This window comes from Bos javanicus, chromosome 1 (genome assembly GCF_032452875.1).
Source record: "Bos javanicus breed banteng chromosome 1, ARS-OSU_banteng_1.0, whole genome shotgun sequence".
Classification (NCBI taxonomy): Eukaryota; Metazoa; Chordata; class Mammalia; order Artiodactyla; family Bovidae; genus Bos; species Bos javanicus.
The window spans coordinates 79,249,942-79,269,871 of record NC_083868.1 but is presented as its reverse complement, the minus strand read 5'-3'; the positions used below and the strand labels follow the sequence as shown (position 1 = coordinate 79,269,871).

General features: G+C 38.6%; 1 protein-coding gene across 10 annotated transcripts in view; it reads left to right on the top strand.

Moving 5' to 3' along the window:
• LPP (LIM domain containing preferred translocation partner in lipoma) overlaps nt 1–19,930 on the top strand; it is a 759,650-nt gene that overhangs the window by 166,117 nt on the left and 573,603 nt on the right. For all 10 annotated transcript variants that reach the window (XM_061413171.1, XM_061413188.1, XM_061413215.1 and 7 more), the window contains one exon: nt 15,619–15,682. The gene's annotated coding sequence lies outside the window, so the exon portion shown is untranslated. The remainder of the gene's footprint in view (nt 1–15,618; nt 15,683–19,930) is intronic.

Genomic DNA, 19,930 nt, shown 5'->3' with positions numbered 1-19,930 from the left:
CAATCGAATTATCTCATTCTTTATCTTCCTCTTGTCTTAGGATGTCAGCTCTCTAAACGTGGGGACCTTGTCTGTTGCCACTGTATCCCCAGCCTGTGGAAGATTGCCTGACATAAGAGATGAACTTGGGGAATGGCTATTTAGGAAATGAATGGGTCCCAGAAGATTATCATTTGAGAACACACCTACATTCAAGGAAAGAAGAGTCTCCTTCCTATTCCAGCTATGTTCCAAGAGAAAATAACCTTACGTGGGTCTTTAGTCTAAGAGGTGGAACAAACATTGAAATGTGATTAGGACTTGCTCTAGTGGCCTTGGATGCACATGCAGATCCTGTCTGGGAGAGAGATCCTTGAGTGGTGCCTTAATGAGAAGAAGTCTTTTAAAGCCTTAAGTTTGGTGCTTGGCCTGGTTGGAAATACAGGGCCTTCTGACTGCTATTCTTTGTGCTCACGTTGTCGATGTATGTATACGAACCTTTTATTATTATGGACTCAGTCGGCAGTAACCATGGTGAGTAGACCTATCACACAGCATTTTTCTGAGTCAGTTTAAAATGCTGACAATTAAATATACCGTACTCTTTTAAGCCATCCATCAGTCTCCCTTGTTGTCATGGTGACCGGAGTATATTTAGAAATGTGACAAGTACACTGAGTTCAATTGCACTTTTGCCAAAACATAGTCTTGCAGCTAAAATTGAATTTCCTGATTGAAGATCCAAGTGCTGTTAAGGGGGCATGATCATTCCTATACATTATTCTGGAAGCACAACTTACATCATTATATTAAGTCAGCAGTTAAAGTCAATGGCACCCCACTCCGGCACTCTTGCCTGGAAGATCCCATGGACGGAGGAGCCTGGTGGGCTGCAGTCCATGGGGTCGCTGGGAGTCGGACACGACTGAGTGACTTCACTTTCACTTTTCACTTTCATGCATTGGAGAAGGAAATGGCAACCCACTCCGGTGTTCTTGCCTGGAGAATCCCGGGAACGGGGGAGCCTGGTGGGCTGCCGTCTTTGGGGCCGCACGGAGTCAGACACGACTGAAGCGACTTAGCAGTAGCAGCAGAAAGTCTTATCAGGCTAGTAAGATACTGACACTAGAAGTTGTTATACTTAGAGATGATGAAATAAAGTGAGATAAAGATCTGTCTTTTTTTACTTTAAAAATGAAATTTGGACCTCTTCAGTATAACCAGTTTAATGATGTATTCTTTTATACATTTATAAAAATTTGTAGGTAAATGTGCATATGTCTATTCCTCCAGATTATATTTTTTATTTAAAAACCTCTTTAGGGACTTCTCTGGCAGTCTAGTGGTTAAGACTCCCTGCTTCCACTCATGGGGCAGGGGTTCAATCCATGGTTGGGAAACGAAGATCCTGTATGCCATGTGGCATAGCCAAAAAAAAAAAAAAGAAAGAAAGAAAGAAAGAAAAAAACTTATTAAGGACCTCCTCTCTTCTACTTATAATCCATCCTTAGCAACATTAGGACATCTTTTTTTCACTTTTGGTCTGACCTCAGATTGACAAGCATCCTTATTTTTCCCCAAACTCACTCCTTTTGGGTTTCAAATGGAGTAAAGAGACCTTTTGCTCAAACAAAGGAAAAGTGAAAATCTCTTTTGTCTGGTCAGGAACTTGGTATGAATCTTCACTCTCCTTGTGTCTTGTCACTGCAATGCAAAGAATGATGCTGATTATGAGCTGCTTGCTCGTCTGACCACAGATAGTTTAGGGAATTATGCAATGGCTAGGTCATTGTTATAACTCTGATTTCTTTCCTGGTCAAAGACAGATTCTTGTTCTTTTTTATTTTTTTAAAGCAGAATGCTACTGCTGCTGCTAAGTTGCTTCAGTCGTGTCCGACTCTTTGCGACTGTGTAGATGGCAGCCCACCAGGTTTCTCTGGCCACGGAGTTCTCTATGCAAGAATACTGGAGTGGGTTGCCATTTCCTTCTCCATAAAGCAGAATGACATTTTGTTTATTTATTTATTGACTACACACTGAGGCTTATAGGATCTCAGTTCCCTGAACAAGAATTGAACCCGGGCCATGACATTGAAAGCCTGGAATCCCAACCACTAAGCAACCAGGGAACTCTCCAGATTCTTGCTCTTGAAGTGAGAAACAGTTGCTTCTGGATACTTCTGCTTCTGTGTTTCCGTGGAGCTGAATGCTTTGGTAACTGGGGTTGATTTTAAGTCCTTGATAATATATATGCTGAACTTTTTATTTCTTTCATTTTCATGGCAAAGTCTGTTATGGTAAGATTTACCACTGAGTCTTTAGGATATGCAGGCACTGTGTATACTAAGCTCTTCAATGGATCATTTCACTGTAGTGACACAGTAATTTTGAGTGAGTCCTATTATCGTTCTCATTTTACATGAAAGAAGCAGGTTTAGAGAGATTTTATGTCTTGACTGAGAGCATACCTTGAGTGGTAATGGAGTCTGGATTCTGATCTTTGTGGCATATTAACCAGTGACCCCCTCGTGGAAGGCACACAGTGAATATCTGTTGACTAATCAATGGATTAGTCACTAATCATGATGAAGTTTTATGTCCATGTTTCAGTGTTTCTGGGGCTCAGAAACACTGATAGCTCAGTTGGTAAAGAATCCGCCTGCAATGCAGGAGACCCTGGTTCGATTCCTGGGTCAGGAAGATCCGCTGGAGAAGGGATAGGCTACCCACTCCAGTATTCTTGGGCTTCCCTGGTGGCTCAGCTGGTAAAGAATCCACCTGCAATGTGGGAGACCTGGGTTTGATCCCTGGGTTGGAAATATCCCCTGGAGAAGGGAAAGGCTACCCACTCCAGTATTCTGGCCTGGAAAATTCTATGGACTGTATAGTCCATGGGGTCGCAGGTCGAAAACAGTCGGACAAGACTCAGCGACTTTCACTTTCACTTCAGTGTTTCTAAATACTAATGTGGCAGCTGATAAGGGTAAACAGGTAGCGGGATCTGAATGTAGAACTGAGCCACTCTGTGCCTGGAGAATCCCATGGACAGAGGAGTCTGGCAGTCCATAGGGTTGCATAGAGTTGGACATGACTGAAGTGACTTAGCATGTTGCATGAATCTCCCCTAAAGGTTTGGAACCAAAGATGATTAGTATGAAGCAGTAGGGAAATAGACATAAATCCCATCAAGTCCAGTGGTTCAGTCTCAGGACCTATTTACACTCTTAAAAATGAGTTTTTATTTATGGGAGTCATAACTAATGCTGTTCATTATCATAGAAATTAAATTAATTACAAAGAAATTAAAGCCAATATTTTAATGAAAATTATTTGTATGAAAATAAGTTTGTTTTCCAAAATAAACAAAAAATTACTGAAAAAATTGGCAACTGGAGTCTTTGCATTAAATTTTTTGCAATATGTATTTTGATTAAAATTTTTGAGGAAAATCTTGAGAGAATTTACAGATAGGGAGTAAAAAAGAGGTAATCATGGATTTTTTTCTTTGATACTATACCAATATATGACGAGTGGTAGTTTCTTAAAGTTTAATTGCAATGTGAAATATGAAATCATATCAATAAACCTTTTTTTTTAAACAGCCCATTATATTAAAATCTATTGGTCTTATTTTTATTTTTTTTTTAATTTATTTTGATTGGAGGCTAATTAGTTTATAATATTGTATTGGTTTTGCCATACATCAACATGAGTCTACCATGGGTGTACATGTGTTCCCAATCCTGAACCCCTCTCCCACACCTCCCTCCCCGTACCATCCCTCTGGGTCATCCCAGTGTACCTGCCCCAAGCATCCTGTATCCTGCATTGAGCCTGGACTGGTGATTCATTTCTTATATGATATTATACATGTTTCAATGCCTTTCTCCAAAATCATCCCACCCTCTCCCTCTCCCACAGAGTCCAAAAGACTGTTCTATACATCTGTGTCTCTTTTGCTCTCTTGCATACAGGGTTATCGTTACCATCTTTCTAAATTCCTGATCTTCACCTATGATTGCATAACATCATTTATTACTTGTTTCGTGGAGTTGTGCATATCTTCCAAATATTGAAATGTTTTGTTCTTTAGTATTTTAAAGTAATCACATTTGTTAATATCACTGCTGATTTCATCAGCAAGACTATTTTAAGTATTTCAGTTCAGTTCAGTTCAGTTCAGTCTCACAGTTGTGTCCGACTCTTTGCGACCCCATGAATCGCAGCACACCAGGCCTCCCTGTCCATCACCAACTCCCGGAGTTCACTCAAACTCATGTCCATCGACTTGGTGATGCCATCCAGCCATCTCATTCTATCATCCCCTTCTCCTCCTGCCCTCAATCCCTCCCAGCATCAGAGTCTTTTCCAATGAGTCAGCTCTTCACATCAGGTGGCCAAAGTACTGGAGTTTCAGCTTTAGCATCAGTCCTTCCAATGAACACCCAGGACTGATCTCCTTTAGGATGGACTGGTTGGATCTCCTTGCAGTTCAACGGACTCTCAAGAGTCTTTCCAACACCACAGTTCAAAAGCATCAATTCTTTGGCACTCAGCTTTGTTCACAGTCCAAGTCTCACATCCGTACATGACCACTGGAAAAACCATAGCCTTGACTAGACGGACCTTTCTTGGCAAAGTAATGTCTCTGCTTTTGAATGTGCTATCTAGGTTGGTTATAACTTTCCTTCCAAGGATTAAGCATCTTTTAATTTCATAGCTGCAATCACCATCTTCAGTGATTTTGGAGCCCCGTCCACTCCTGCCAAATAAAGTCTGACTCTGTTTCCACTGTTTCCCCATCTATTTCCTATGAAGTGATGGGACCAGATGCCATGATCTTCATTTTCTGAATGTTGAGCTTTAAGTCAACTTTTTCACTCTCCTCTTTCACTTTCATCAAGAGGCTTTTTAGTTCCTCTTCACTTTCTGCCATAAGGGTGGTGTTATCTGCATATCTGAGGTTACTGATATTTCTCCTGGCAATCTTGATTCCAACTTGTGCTTCTTCCAGCCCAGTGTTTCTCATGATGTACTCTGCATAGAAGTTAAATAAGCAAGGTGACAATATACAGCCTTGACATACTCCTTTTCCTATTTGGAACCAGTCTGTTATTCCATTCCAGTTCTAACTTTTGCTTCCTGACCTGAATATAGTTATTAGGAAGTTGTCAAATGTATAATATAAATAGTAGATGCAAGGTTTTCAAAATTCTAATTTTCACTTTAATATTTTAATTTCATCATTGACAATAAAGCTTGTTAGTTCTTTTTCTTGAAATTATGTTTTTTTGGTTTAGTTTTGAGAAAATGTATGACAGGACCAAGTCTGAATGACCATTCTTTCAGGTAAAAATGGTGTTTCAAGCAAGGAGCCATTACTTTATTTCTCAATTCAAACAATCAAGTACCTGAATTTCTTGGAGACAACCATTGTAGTTTGGGATTAGCAGAAGTGCTTTATGAATACTTCCTCTATCTCACACAGAATATTAAAAAGATGTGTCAGTCTTATAAAGATGATATAGAAACCTCAGGATTGAGATTTTATAAAATTAAGGATTTTTGATTCATTCAGGGCAGTATCAAGTGAAGCAGTCCCCTTGAAGCCCCTCTTCACTGTGGGTGCTTGGTGATGAAAAGTACAATGACTTTCAGTACCTTTTGGTGACACTTCCTTGATTCATGTTAAAACTCCAGTCATTTTAACCCACACATTGCTTTTGTACTATTGGTATAAATGTATACACAGTGAAAAAGGTTCAAAACATAAAAATGAACTTTCAGTCCCTTGGAAGGGTCTGGAGGACCTTTACTTTAGGAGTTTAACTCCTAAGTTTATGGATCACACACTGAGAGCCACTAATCTAATTCAGATCTAATCTGGATCTAATCAAAGATCTAATCTTTGCATTTCATGAGAAAGAGGAGCTGGAAAAGACCAACCCAAGACAGCCCCACCAGTTATGGATAAGAACTCAGTACATTCCTCCTTTTTTCTCTTGATTTCCTGTTTCAGTTTCAGAAATTTCAAGGTAGATGTTTGTGAAGTTCTTTTGTGAATATAATGATACCAAAGTGAAGTCGCTTAGTCGTGTCCGACTCTTTGTGGCCCCATGGACTGCAGCCTCCCAGGCTCCTCCATCCATGGGATTTTCCAGGCAAGAGTACTGGGGTGGGTTGCCATTGCCTTCTCCAGGGGATCTTCCTGACTACGGGATTGAACCCGGGTCTCCTGCATTGCAGGTGGATGCTTTACCCTCTAAGCCACCAGGGAAGCCCCCAGTGATACCAAAATATATAATTACTGAACATATTTAGGAAGATTTCTGTATTTTTTGCATATTAAACCCTTTGCATAGTTTCCCTGCTCTGCACCACTCACTCTTTTGCTTTTCAATATTTCAGTAGTCACCACCACTGCCTTTGTAATCAGAACATGCTTTGTCTTTGCCAAATGGAGAGGAGGTGAGGGAGCAGTTGGATGCTTATTCATTTTCTGGTTTAGAATTCCAGTTTGTGGGGAAAATAGAATCAGTGAGTTTGTGCTGAAGCAGCCATTTCTTTCTTCACCTAGATTATTAGTTAAAAGTCATAGGAAAGGAAACTGTACAAACAACCATTATCTTTCATATCACAACAAGTCATCTCTCTGGCCAACCAAACTCAACCTTCTATTATCTATTAAAGTTTCTCTCTCCCTGCAGGAGGGATGTTGTCCAACAAAATTACTCTTAATTTTGCTTTTGCATATGTTAATATTTTATGTGATCTGTTTTCTTCCATAAAAATTGGTCAGGTTTTGAAATCGTCATGAAGGATGCTAAGAGAGACAGTAGAACTAGACCTAGATATTAAATTTTCTGTTTAATAGCTTCCTCTCCTGTTTTACAATAGTTTTGAGGGATGTTGGGGGTTGAAAGCAGTTGCAGTGTATAAAAATGAGTAAATTTGGCAAAATATAAAAAGAGGTTTGCAGACTCTCAAATGTATTGTTCTCTCATCTTCAAATAAGTTGGATATTCTTTTGCAATATGCCATTTTTTCCTATATCTCATCCAACAGTTGCTCACTTTCCCTTACCTGTGCACTCTGTGAACTGAACTTTGTTTTCTAACCTTCTGATTCTTCCCTCGTGATTCTCATTACCCTAAAGGCTAATCAGATTTGGCCTCATGTCACCCCTGGTGGTGCTAGTGGTAAAGAATCTACCTGCAATGCAGGAGACCTGGGTTCAGTCCCTGGGTTGGGAAGATCCCCTGGAGGAGGGCGTGGCAACCCACTCCAGTATTCTTTCCTGGAGAATCCCATGGACAGAGGAGCCTGGAAGGCTGCAGTCCATAGCGTCACAAAGAGTTGGACATGACCGAAGGGACTTAATATACATACACCTGTTTATCAGCTCTTCTCTAAACCAAGGACTTTGGTAACTCTTTTTTCTTTCTGCAAAACTCATGTTCCCTGTCTGTAGTTACCTGAAAACCATTGAGTCTTTTCTGTTTCTTTTTTAGAACTTCTAGTTATGGTTTTCCTAGCCATGTATTAGGCTCAAAAATTGCCTCACAACAGTTCTAACTCTTTACAATGTTTTCTGCTTCCTTTTTGGAACCTCTGGAGCTTGGGTCTGTCCTGTGCTTAGTGATCATAGGAGCTTCATGGATGTATTGAATGGATGTTATTTTTATCCAGGGATCTCTTCTTCAAAGGGCATTCTCCAGATTTTTATCTAGTGATCTGAACTGTTGTTTATCTCTCAGCTAAGTCTTTGAAACCCGGAGCTTCACTGGCCTGTCTTCTAATGCTGACTCCCTCTCATTAGGATGTCATGCATGCCTTTCCTGGCAGATGGCCACTTAGCCTCTACTTGAACACTTCTAATTCTTTGTGAGGCGATTGTTTCTACTACTGGATAGCTTATGTTTAACAATCTCCTTTGCATTGTTCTGAAACTGAATTTTCATAGTTTCAACCCTAATAGTTCTAGCATTGCAGATTTTTCAAAAGTATCATGATTTATATAGGACATATCCTTAGATACCCAAAGACAGCTTTTTATTCCGTATCCATCTTTGCTCCTCCTTCAGTCTTTTTCTTACTGCTTATATCTTGGTCCCTGAGAAGGTTTGGATGCTCAAATTCTTTATGCCTTCCCTATTTCATATTACTTTCTAGAGTTCCATCATGCAGTCCAATTCTAAGAGCCTTTTTAAAACCCACTTCTCTTTTTCTGTTAAACTGAGAACAGTGTGAGTTTGGGACCCTAAAAGCTGGGATATGAATTCTAGTACCACAACTTATTTGGTGTGTGAACTTCATGAGTTACTCAATCCTTCTAAGCATTCCTTTACTCAGATGCAAAATGGATGTATAATGACTTCTAAGAATATTTTTAAGGATTAAGATATGTGAAGTGCTTAGCTTAGTTATCGAAACATAGCATGTTTAATAGATATTTCTTTTAACTTGATCAGCTTTTAAAAAATCTTTCCCTTGTGGCTCAGCTGGTAAAGAGTCCACCTGCAATGTGGGAGACCTAGGTTCAATCCGTGGGTTGGGAAGATCCCCTGGAGAAGGGAATGGCTACCCACTCCGGTATTCTGGCCTGGAGAATTCCAGGGACTGTATAGTCCATGGAGCTACAAAGAGTTGGACATGACTGAGTAACTTTCATTTCCTTTTTGTTTATTGAATTAGAGTTGATTTACAGTATTGTGTTAGTTTCAGATGTGTGCTTATATATTTATCTATATATGTATATAAGTGTATATATGTATATCTCAACTCTTTTGTCTTTGATTTTTTTCCCCTATATATGACTTTTTTTTCTTTTTTAGAAATCATTATTTCAAGAATCTCTCCTTTTATAACCTATGGGAACTTGAATAGATTTTGTATCCTACTGTTGTGTGACTATTGTATAAGTATTAATTATGTTGAGTTGTTTCATAGTGCTTTTCAGGTCTACTATATCCTTCTCAATATATCTACTATATCTACTTCTCAGTATATTCATTCTATTAATTTTTGAGAGGTTGATATTGAAACTCCAACTAAAAATCTTAATTAATCTACTTAAAAATAATTATAATATATAGTGGTACTACATGCAACCTTGTTCTGTATTTTCCAAGTCTCCTGTAAATGTGTTATTATATTTTCATAATTAAAAAATGCTATTACAATAAAAAATAGAATCTCTCCTTCTCCTCTTTCTTTCTCCATTTTCCCCTGTTTGGATTTTATTTATATTTATAATCTTAAAAAGAAGTCCCATTATCTGTAGATTTGTTTCCTCCTTTGTTTTTTTTAATTTGGTATCACTTAGCATGGTTTTCTTGACAATCATTGTTTTTTTCTACATTAATTTTCTCAGCTCCTGCCTGCATTTCTATTCATATCTTCAGCCTTTATTATTCTTACTGTGAAAAACATTTCTTCACCCCTGTACTGGGTTAATGATGGCTGGGCCATTGCAGGTTACTTAACTCTTCACTGAACCACTCACTTAGTAGCTTCTAGAATCATTTCGTTAAACAATACACTTTTTTTTACATTAACTGTTCAATTAATTTAAATTCACCCTACACTTACTAACCTCTTGTTATGTGGCATGTAGTGAGCTTAATGCTATAGGAGTTATGTGAAACACTTTTATCATTCGTTCATTCAGTCATTCAGTAAACATTTTCTTGAGTACTTACTAAGGATCAGATTCTGGATTTGGGGTTTGGTTTCAAGAAACTGAGTTCGACAGGGTATTTTCTTCAAGAAACACAACCGAGGAAAAGTTATAAAACAGTGTGGTAATTTTGTTGTTGTTCAGTTGCTCAGTCGTGTCCCACTCTTGCGACTCCATGGACTATAGCCCACCAGGCTCCTCTGTCTGTGAGATTTCACAGCAAGAATACTGGAGTTAGTTGCCATTTTTTTTTTTTTTTTCCCTCTAGGGGATCTCCTCAGCCCAAGAACTGAACCTGCATCTCCTGCTTTGCAGGTGGGGTTTTTTTTTTTTTTACTGCTGAGCTACCTGGGAAGCCCCGGTGTCAATTTTAGTGATCTATACATGAAACTAGGCATTACGTTTGTCTTTACAAAGGCTGCTTCATCAAATGCTTTTGGGTCAGGCGAAGCTTTATAGCAAGAGAGACACTTAAAGGCTTGGTAAGAGCTTAGAGTCCACTGGAAATATAAGACCTATACTAGGGTTTTGGTTATAAAGCCAGCTTCTAAATTCTGTGTGTTATCCTTGGCTTCTCTCCCCCTGCTTCCCAGAATTGCATACATGCAACATTTGCCTTTTTTTGTTTTTTTCTTGTTTAGTTTTGGGGCCTTAGAACCAGTGTTTGGGACCTAATTACTGCATGAATGCATACATATTTCTATATTCCAAAGTAGGAATAATGACATAAATTCATAAAAATAATCTCATAATGCTAGGACACTTTACAAAGTCTTTCTCTATCTATCATTTCATTTACTTCTTATAGAATGGCTTGTGGGTTTCCTCAGCGAGTATCTTAAACACTGTTACTGATAGATATTAGACAAGAATTAGCACTGAATAATTATGTGTGGAGGATTTGCAAAGAATTTTTTCTCTCTTTATTTCAAAGTGATCATGCTGTATTATCTGATTTTATTTAGATCATAAACCAGCTTTGCCCATTACCAGGTATCTAGGAAAAAGTCTCTTTTCCACTCTGAGGTCAGGTTTGTCACTTGCCAAATGGAGATATTGCAACTATTACTAACTATTTCCCCTCATTGGATTAGGTTGAAGAGTAAAATCATTAATTCATGTGAAAGAATAATGTATATATCTGATCACAACTGAAAACACAATAAGTGTACTTTTCGAGTGACCAGATTGTGAACTACTTTGTCACAGTCAATTCAGCTTAAGTAAGTAATTTTCACTTGTTTCTTAAACTTTCTGAGGCAGCTGCATGTCTCGCATGCTCAGTTGTTTAATCTTGTCCGACTGTTTGCCACCCCATGGGCTGTAGCCCGCCAGGCTCTTCTTTCCATGGGATTATCCTGGCAAGAATACTGGAGTGGGTTGCCATTTCCTCCTCTAAGCTACACGTCTTCCTTCTGTCTGTTTACCCAGTAGTGACTGCTGCTAAGTGCTGTATGTTCAATAAACACTTGTTGATTGGATTTTTTAAAGCACTGGTCTTCTGAAGTCCAGTGCCGGAAATTTGTGAGCTACTTACATTTTTGCTTTGGATTCCTAAAGCCTCTGATTTAATTTCTAGATTATAAGTTCTGTTGATAGAACCCTTATAAATATCACATGAAGAAGATGAGCATTACCTTTAGGCCAAAGCAATTTACTTTTTAAAAATCTGATTAATTTCAACACAATCAGCCAGGATGTCAGAAGATCTCAGTGTCTTTGATAGATGCTGACAGCTGAGGAAATTAAAATCAGGGAGGGAAGCAATTAAATACTGGCAAACATTACTTTAATGAGACAACCAAATTGTTCATAAGCCACAGAGTATGTTGTATTCTTGATAAGTGTCTTAAGGTATCATTTAAAAATGTTCTTCATGTGGGATTTGATGTTGGGAGTGGAGGACATTCCATGTTTGTCATTTAATACCTTTGGCCTGATCTCACATTTCGATTACTTTTGGGGTCACACTTCCTAATAATCATGTTTAAGATTATGATGTTGTTTAATTTACAAGTTATCGTCTCACCACCACCTTTATCAATTCATAAAACTTACCGAAATGCACAGTCTAGACAAAATAATGTTTGGCTTTTCCACAGTGGTTTAGGGATAGCCATGGTCAAGATGCTGGAAGGGATTGGGGGCAGGAGGAAAAGGGGACAACAGAGGATGAGATGGCTGGATGGCATCACCGACTTGATGGACGTGAGTTTGAGTGAACTCCGGGAGTTGGTGATGGACAGGGAGGCCTGGCGTGCTGGGATTCATGGGGTCACAAAGAGTCGGACACGACTGAGCGACTTAACTGAACTGAACTGAACTGATGGTCAAGATTCATGGAAAGAGAAACAGAAAAATGTAAATCTCATACAACTTCTAATTGAAAAGATTTGGGAATTGTAGCACTAAAACCAGAACCAAGGTCCTCAATTCCCAGTCTACTGTTCTTTTTAAGATAGCACCCCTTGTTCAGAATAAACGTCTAGCATTACGGGACTGAAGACACTTCAGTTTATTTGCTTAGAGCGTTTTTACAAGGCTCTGTCAGTTGCTTATTTGTACTACAGCACTTGTAAAATATCAAATATTAAGGGGCATCCATACATTGGCCTTAGTGATTCTCAGGCCAGTTGGTTGGAATTTTTCTTCATAATGTCAAGATCATCACTTAGAGTTTTTTTTTTTTTTTTTTCACCTAGAGTTCTGTTGTCTAAAATTGTTCAGGGGTGGAGTGGTCGATCCAGAGGCTACTGTGGTTATTGGAAAACCTGTTTTTATCTCTTCTTTCTTCATTTCTCCTGACCTCCCATTCCTCTCTTCTTTTTTCCTTATTCTTCATCATTTTCTTTCCTTTCACTTTTTATCCCCTCCCCCTTTGGCTCCATTGTTCTCTCCAGTTTCTCCCCCAAATACAGTAGGAATGATCAATTATTTTATACTAGTCCCAGCTCTCAGTTTCTTGATTCTTATTTTGCTTTGATCCTAATTAATGTGTTAAAGTTTTTTAAGTTAGAGGTTGATCATACAAGTTTTTTTTTTGTTGAAATTTTTTCTGGAAATGAGAAGGGTTTTCTTGAGAGTGATGGGTTGGGTGATTTGACAAAGGATGCATCCTCGCCAGGTTTTGGGTCCGCAGTCATAAAATCCACAGAGGATTTGTCACTGGATTTGTCACTTGTCCCAGATGTCTTTATGGGTCTAGAGGAGAACTCCACTGCATCAGAAAATACTCGAGTTACTGAGGACACGTGCCACTCAAACCGTGTGAGAAGAGGATGGTGAACTTCTTAGCTAGAAGGTTTTAGCTCTTCTACAGTGTGAGATGAAACTTACTGATGCAGACCCCTTTACGAAAATTTAGTGGTACAGCCTTGTATTGTTTCTGTGGCTTGTGTTTCGATAGCTTGCCCAAGGATGTCACGTCTCTGAAACTTCACTGGGGAGAGCTGAGAAAGTGTTGATGGTAACCCTGCATCGAACACTCCCTCAGCTTAGTAATGTGTCACCTTCTGGTTAGACCACAGATGCGAAGTCTCTCTCCTTTCACTTGCTAGTGAAGCAGGACTCAGTACTAAATGTGCCTTGGCCCCTTGACAGTAGACTTTTACAGGCTATATGCTCACTTTACCTTTCCTTCCAAATAGAGTGCTCCCAACTGGGAGGCTGCATCGTGTAGTAGAAGCGTCCTTACTCGTTTGGGGATCAAGATCCGAGGATAAACTTTTATATGTTTCATATTAACCATGTGATGGTTGAAGTTTGGCTTCCTGATCAGTAAAATTGGGGTAATATGGTTTCATTGGGGTTATGTTAAGGATGATTTGAGATAACATGATCATGAAATATTTTTCAAACTATAAACTATAGTATTACAGATGATTAATATTTTTATTTTGGTGGCATATGGCAATAATTTCTCACAGAATTTAATATCAACCATGTTGTATTCCTAATCATCTGATTTAGGCCCCTATATGAAAATGGGATATATTAATAAAACTTCTGAGAGATCTTTGAAAGTGAAGTGAAATTGCTCAGTTGTGTCCGACTCTTTGCGACCTCATGGACACCAGGCTCCTCCATTCATAGGATTTTCTAGGCAAGAGTACTGGAGTGGGTTGCCATTTCCTTCTCCAGGGAATCTTCCTGACCCAGGGATTGAACCCAGGTCTCCCGCATTGTAGACAGATGCTTTACCGTTTGAGCCACCAGGGAGGTCCTGAGAGATCTTTCAGTTCAGTTCAGTTCAGTTGCTCAGTTGTGTCCGACTCTTTGCGACCCCATGAATCGCAGCACACCAGGCCTCCCTGTCCCTCACCAACTCCCGGAGTTCACTCAGACTCACGTCCATCGAGTCAGTGATGCCATCCAGCCATCTCATTCTCTGTCGTCCCCTTCTCCTCCTGCCCTCAATCCCTCCCAGCATCAGAGTCTTTTCCAATGAGTCAACTCTTCACTTGAGGTGGCCAAAGTACTGGAGTTTCAGCTTTAGCATCATCCCTTCCAAAGAAATCCCAGGGCTGATCTCCTTCAGAATGGACTGGTTGGATCTCCTTGCAGTCCAAGGGACTCTCAAGAGTCTTCTCCAACACCACAGTTCAAAAGCATCAATTTTCGGCGCTCAGCCTTCTTCACAGTCCAACTCTCACATCCATACGTGACTACTGGAAAAACCATAGCCTTGACTAGACAGACCTTTGTTGGCAAAGTAATGTCTCTGCTTTTCAATATGCTATCTAGGTTGGTCATAACTTTCCTTCCAAGGAGTAAGCATCTTTTAATTTCATGGCTGCAGTCACCATCTGCTTTGCTTCTCAACAAATCTATCCCTGTGTTAAAACTGACCCCTTGTTCTTGCAGTCCTATTGGACGCTCCATTTTTCTGAACCTAAAGCATGATACAGGCACAGATTTTAGACTGACCTGTGATAAATCCTCAGGCTTTCCCCTAAAGCAGTTTCTTTTGCTTTTTGGGTTGAGGGGATACATGATTCTTCAATTTTGAGGCTTTGTCACATGGAACAAAAGTTCTTTGTGATGCTGGTAGGTGAAGTCATGTAGATTGACACAGATAAATACTATGGTATTTCAAAACTAGAGCCATGAATCAAGGAAATACCCAACCCAGAGATACCCTCTATTCTTGTGTGCTTAGAACATTATTCTTTGATCATATAAGCATGTGCTTATAGGAAGGAATTTTTGTATACCATTTTGTTGACCACCCCATCAATGCTTATAGATGTGAAATAATGGAGGAAAATCTTCCCCCCAAAAGTTTAACTCATCTTTGGCTGTGAAGTGGGTATTATATGTCTCATTTACATATAAAGAAATTGACACTTGGGGGTTTAAGTAACTTGCCTAAGGCCATTGGTAAGAGGCAGACAGGTCTGACTGGCTCTAAATCCTGTGTTTTCCCCACTTCCTCATGTCAATCAAATAACTGGTTTTATCTAATTATTTCCTCCTTCACTAAGTCTGGTGGATCAAGTCAATGAGTTGTCTGTCCTCATATTTTCCTTACCTAATATTCTGGATGTAAAGGAAAGCCCACTGGATGAACAGGCAGAGCTCAGAGGGTACAAACTCTCATCTTGGCATGTATTGTACTGTGCCGTCTTGGGCAAGTTACCTACCTTTTTTGAACTTCAGTTTTTGCATCTGTAAAATGAGGAAAATAATATCTATTCACATTTGTGAATTTAACCATGAGAGAGATATTGGTTCCTTTCTCATCCTCCTTATCCTCTGTGAGCTTTTGTTTCCTCACCTATAAAGTGATAGAATAATCTCTTCCTGCTTCTTTACCAAGTTGACATGGACTAAAATGAGATAATGAATGTGAAAGTGTTTTGTGAAACCAGAAACTGCTGTATATATAGAAGAGTTTATGATTATTAATGAATAAATAGAGCTTGCAAGCTAAGAGTAACTTTTCCCTGTTTTGTTTACAGACACTAGCATTGCAGTTTGCTGACCCTTGTGTCCACTGATCATTCCAAGAACGAGCTGTCCAAGGTAAGAGGGGCTTGGTATCATCACATTTATGAAATGCTAATAGGCATCTGTAGTGTTTAAGGTAGATTTCACTCCCAACAGAAGAAATATGAAGGTATTCCAGGAGCACCAAAACCTGAAACATGGCCAAGGCAGTGAAGTGCTTCCTTTCCCTTTTATGTTTCCTTGATTTGATTTCCTTTTTAATTCCAGCTTTTTGAAGCTTCATACCTGAAGCAGAGAAGTATTTTGGTAACATGCAAGTATTGAAGTGTCTATAGTACGCCATGTCCAAGGACGTTCTTTTCTAGTGCCTTCTTAAATCCCCAGCTAGTATGTAGCAGGAGGGCTTTCTCCAGTTTCCTGGTCATTGATGGGGTGCATTTCTCACTACACTATGCTGCCACTGTTACCTGGCTCTGAAGGAGTCAAACTACTAGTAGCGTTCTGTCACTGCCTCTTACCTGCTCCCAAAACATCTCTAAAGGACATAATCTAAGGCTATCACAACAACAAAACCCTTACAAATACAGGAAATGAGTTAGTCTTTTGAAACCCAGGACCTATGGTACCTGCATTCCACTGTCTTGGGGAACCAGTGTAAATGAATTAGAACTTGGCAGAAGATTTCATTCTTCTTGAGTTTGTCAAGAAAATGGAGACCAGTTTAAAATAAAAATAAGAAAGCATAAAATTTGTTTTATGTGTTTAAGAAAGCATAAAAATTTTAAAATTTGCAAGATGTGTGTTTTCTTCTGCAGATAACCAGTTGATATCTGTACTTCCCAGCTAACTCTGCTGTGTTCTCTGTAATCTTCTGGAAGTCTTAGCCAAAAAGAGGCGAAGTAGTCACTATGGTGTTCCTAACTGCAGGCCCTATAGGATAGCACCTTTGTGGAAGATTTGATATCAGTATTGAAAGTTCTGTAAACATTTCTTCTGATGAATACTTTGATTATCTCTTTGGTATTTTCTTTACATGATCTTGAACATATATATATATTTTTTTAGTGTGTTGGAGTCTAGTTGATTTACAATGTTCTGTTAGTTTCAAGTGTACAGCCAAGTGAATAAATTATACATACACATATATCTGTTCTTTTTTAGATTCTCTTACTATATAGGCCATTGCAGAGTGCTGAGTAGAATTCCCTGTGCTATATAGTAGGTCCTTATTAGTTATCTATTTTATATATAGTAATTTAAACATAATTTTAATTATACAGGCCTCTGAGCAAATTGAGGTTTGTTGGTACTGCCTCATATTTGCAGGAGTTGCAATTTATAAATGAGTGAAAATTTTGGTGTCACATTAATATGGTTTTCAAAGCTAACACTCACCATATACATTGAATAAGAAGAGATCATGTATGAGCAAGGCCAGTGAGGGAACGTATAGACTGTGAAACTCTTCTATGAGCAGATCAGACCTATATGCCATTTGTGGTATTTAGATTTTATACTCGTTTCTATAAGAAGAGTTACTAAAAAAAAAAAAAAAAAAAGATGGTAGCCAAAAATATAGGAATGGCTCCTGTCCATCTTTTTGTTCCTCTCTAGTCTATAAAATGCCCCTGCAAAAAAAATCCTTTCTTATATACTTGATGTATTTTCAGGGATAACACGTCAGAAAAGAATGTACTGTAGACAGGTGATAGCATAATTTTTGGTAGCTCTGTTAGACAGAGATCTGTTTGTTCATTTAGAAGCTACAGGTTTTATATTAACTTTCCTCCAAATGCAAATTGTTAAATATTAATAAAATACTTTTTGAAAAGTGGTTAACTATGCCCCTGCTTCCCCACTGAAACTAATTTGAACGTACAAAGAAGAGTTTAAGCAAGGCTGGAAAGGTTATGAAAAACTGCTCTTGAGAAAGGAATTTTGTATATATCTATCATCTGTGTATTATCTATCATCTATTATCAGTCATCTATTATCTATCTATCTATTCATCTATCTTTTAAAATTATTTAAGTGGATTTGGTGAGGAAAGAAGGATAAAAACTTCTCAGATAGCCTTTGGATGATAGAGAAGTAAATATTCTGAGAGCATACTACAGAAATTTAAAATAATCTTATGGTAATAATTGATGTCAGTGTCAGTAATGAAGAAAGAATAACAGTTTAAATAAATAATTAGGCTTGACGGTAGCTGTGTCAACAGGTACCCACTTAATGAGTGTAATCATTGTTTTTCTCGGCTTTCAACGTTGATCCACTGACTGCGGTGTGTTCCCTGTCCCACTTCCAAACCAAATCTATTTAAAGCTGTACTTCATGGAATCTGAAACTGTATACCCTGTTTACTATTTAGAGCTGATACCCAATGTTCTTTAACAGGGAAGATCTTACTTGAGTAAGAACAAGCTTCTGGCCTTTGGTAGACCGTTGATTATCCTTGTTTTCCATGGGGTGATTCATTAGCGAGGATGAATAATGCCCAATTAATTCTCACAGACTTGTCTCTATTGCTAGAGTGAATTGGTTATTATAATTTGATGGAAACAGCTCTAGTCTGCCTTAAATCAAATAAATCAGCTATTGTTATTTGAGGTGGAGTTAGAGACAGTAGTTATAAGTGAAATTATGTTCTTAGTTACCTGAATAGAATCTCATTGTTTGCGGGAGTGAAGTAAAGCATTATGGATTATGTTCTATGAACCAGGTGTCATGAGAATCTATTCCTACTCCCAGCTCTGACTGTATCACCTTGGGCAAGTCATTTTCCCTCTTTGAGGTCTATTTCAGCATCTGACAATAGATAGAGTTAGACCAGTTGGTCATGGTGTTATTTCTAGTTAAATATCCCAATGTTAATTGCTATGATTTTATTTCTTGGTCAGTTCTTTCTTCCTCCTGCTGCTACTTTTCCAAAGTCATAGAGAGTCTAGTGTGAAAATTGGTTTTTTAGCTTTTAATTCTTTTACATACCTGAAAGGCAGTTAATGATTTGAATTTTAGATTGGACAGTGATTGGACATTTATGCATTGGTTGTGTCTACCCTAGCAACATTCATTTTCTAGTTAGAAATCAAAAAAGTCCATTTTCCTCTATGTTTTTCTGCTCCATAATTTCGGTCTCAGTTTTAGAGGCTCTGGTAAACTTCTCAACTAGCCATATAAAGAGGTTCCTCTTCTGTTGTTTGACTTTTCTGGGATTGCGTCAGTGACCTGTAAGGAGAGGTCAGAATATCAAAGACAGAGGGGGCATTGAGAACCAGTCTAGACAAAATTTTACAAATGAATTTATTTGCAAAGAAGAAATGGAGACACAGATGTAGAGAGCAAACATACAGATACCAAGTAGGGGAGATGGGGAGGGATGAATTGGGAGGTTAGGATTGACATATATACACTACTATGTATAGAATAGATTACTAAAGTATACATCTGTGGCGGAATCATGTTGATGTATGGCAAAACCAATACAAAATTGTAATTAGCCTCCAATTAAAATAAATTTAAATAAAAAAAATGATAATGAGAACCTACTGTTCAGCACAGGCATCTCTACTCATTGTTCTAAGTGAGAAGGATATCTAAAAAAGAGGGGCTGTATATATATGTAGAATGGATTCACTTTGCTGTACAACAGAAAGTAACACAACATTGTAAAGCAACTATACTCCAATAATAAAAATTAAAAAAGAACCAATTTAGCCAAATCCTTTCATTTCAGAGATGGAAATTTTGGGCTCAGGGAGGGAATCTGATTTGTCTAAGGTACTAGTGGCAGATCCTGGGCTAGAATTCTTTCTTCTGACTCCTTAGTTGCTGTTTTAGGAAAGGAATCTCTATATGTGAAATGTCGTTTCTCTTCCCAACATTTAAAAGGACATTATCTTTCAGGCAAAACCAATCACATTGCCAACTCAGGGATATGAGATGCCCTTCAAATATGTGGATGGCATACCTTTTCGTTCATTCTGTGAAGCATGAGATAGATGATTCTGGCTGCCTCTGCTCTCTGTGTTTGTTAGGAGTCTGTGGTTCCCTTGCAGTTCTTCTTGACCCTGACATCACCACTGTTTCCTACTGTCCTTTTCTAATCCATTGAATTATAGGAAGCTTAGGATGAGTTCCTAACTGGCTGTGTGCTGTGCATAGTTGGGAACATCAATAAAGAGAAGACAGATGCAGGATTAATATGAAGGAGGACAGGAGAGTAATAGCCAACACAGTGAAATCTAGTTCAAGGCCTGTGGTTCCCAGTTGCTGTGCTACATAAGATTAATAGCAACATCTCTCATCCTTTGAGACCTTCTT